General features: G+C 36.2%; 1 long non-coding RNA gene across 1 annotated transcript; it reads left to right on the top strand.

Moving 5' to 3' along the window:
* Positions 1–665: 665 nt before the first annotated feature.
* Positions 666–1,110, top strand: LOC106523184 (uncharacterized). The gene is made up of 3 exons (XR_001310866.1): positions 666–706; positions 811–891; positions 1,023–1,110. It is a non-coding gene; the product is annotated as an uncharacterized LOC106523184 (long non-coding RNA).
* Positions 1,111–1,588: the final 478 nt, after the last annotated feature.

The following is a 1,588-nucleotide window of genomic DNA, read 5'->3' on the forward strand; positions in this document are numbered from 1 at the left end:
TCGGTCTGCAAACTAACTCATGAAGTCTGCAACAAGGAATAATTGTATATTTTCCAGGAGCTGCATAAAGAACAGTTACTTAGTCAAGTCGACCAGTCAGTTGGAAAAAGTGCTTCTTTTCTGCGGTTGTCAAATGAAACTTAGGTTACATGAAGCAGCAAAACGGCTGACGAACAAGTTTATTTAATATTGTGCTGCTGATGTCCTCTTCTCCATATTGATTTTTGGCTTTTTAAATAAAATAATAAGAGAACATTCTAAAAATGAAAGTGTCATTCTGTTCAGTAGAGTGTAGACAATGTTTTTCTGTTATGCACGTCAGAATAACACAAAACATATCTGAGCTGTAAAAAAGGTTTTTTAGTTTGTTTTCTCAGCAACCACTTCTGAATGAATTAAAAGGTAAGTTTTAAAAGTTTCTGCCTGCCAGTAGCCAGAGTACTGTGTATATAAATATGAAGAAATTGTCAATAAATTTTACACACACGTACAATTTAAAGAGATTATTTTACAAGTAAAACTCCAGTGGATTGGAAGATAAATGGAACCACTATTTCCAAAAACAGAGCAAACATGTTGCCTTTTTAGTTCTTTCCTCTGCTTTTTCTGTGATGCCTCCAGACCAGAGATGATCAAACTTACCAGACTTGACTGGAATAGCCCATCAGGACGAGCCTGACTCCTCCATCCGATTTTGAAAAAACTGGTGACTGTCCCAACATCAGTCCTGACACCTCATGTTGCTGCTGAAGAGTGAAATGAAATGAAATGAAATGAAATGAAATGAAGTGCCATCAATTGGATTGACAGGAGCAAGAACATGAGAAGGTGGCCAAATAATACGAGCACGACAAAAATCCAACGGGCGATAAAGGACAAAAATCAACCCTGGTGATGACTGGATGATGTTTCCATTAATCAAGATAAAAACAACTTCAGGCTAGTTTAGATACATTTTAAATGAAATTTATGTCCTAATCAAAAATATTGACACCTTTTTTTCTGAATTATCTCACTGTCAGTTAAGCGTCAGCAATGTGAAAATTATAACCTGCCCAGTCAAGCAGAAGATGATGATGATGATGATGATGGTGATGATGATGATGATGATGGTGATGATGGTGGAGATGATGGTGATGATGATGATGGTGATGATGATGATGATGATGATGATGATGATGATGATGATGATGAAGAGGATGAGGAAGTGGCAACAAAGACTAAAAGGAATCGAACTAAAAAGGCGGCTCCGGAGGGTTTTGTAAGTGGTATGTCTGTCATATTCAGGTGATTTATATATTTTGAATCTAGTAWTAGAAATAGGGCCTGAAACTTCAGAAATAAATGTTTGAACTTATTTTGCAGAATTACCTTCCCCGGATGAAGAAGTCATTGTCACAGGTAAGGGTTTTCTATTGATTAGTTCCAGTTTCAAAAATAGTTACTTTTTAATTAGACATTTTAACTCTAAAATGAGAATGCTTTTTTTCTTTAAATTACCTTTTTATACAGGCATCAAGCTGCCGGACTATCCCACAACACCACAGAAGCTCCCTTCCATTCAGAACACCAACTTATTGAACAATGA

The sequence above is a fragment of the Austrofundulus limnaeus genome, unplaced genomic scaffold (assembly GCF_001266775.1).
Source record: "Austrofundulus limnaeus strain Quisiro unplaced genomic scaffold, Austrofundulus_limnaeus-1.0 Scaffold147, whole genome shotgun sequence".
NCBI classification, from domain to species: Eukaryota; Metazoa; Chordata; class Actinopteri; order Cyprinodontiformes; family Rivulidae; genus Austrofundulus; species Austrofundulus limnaeus.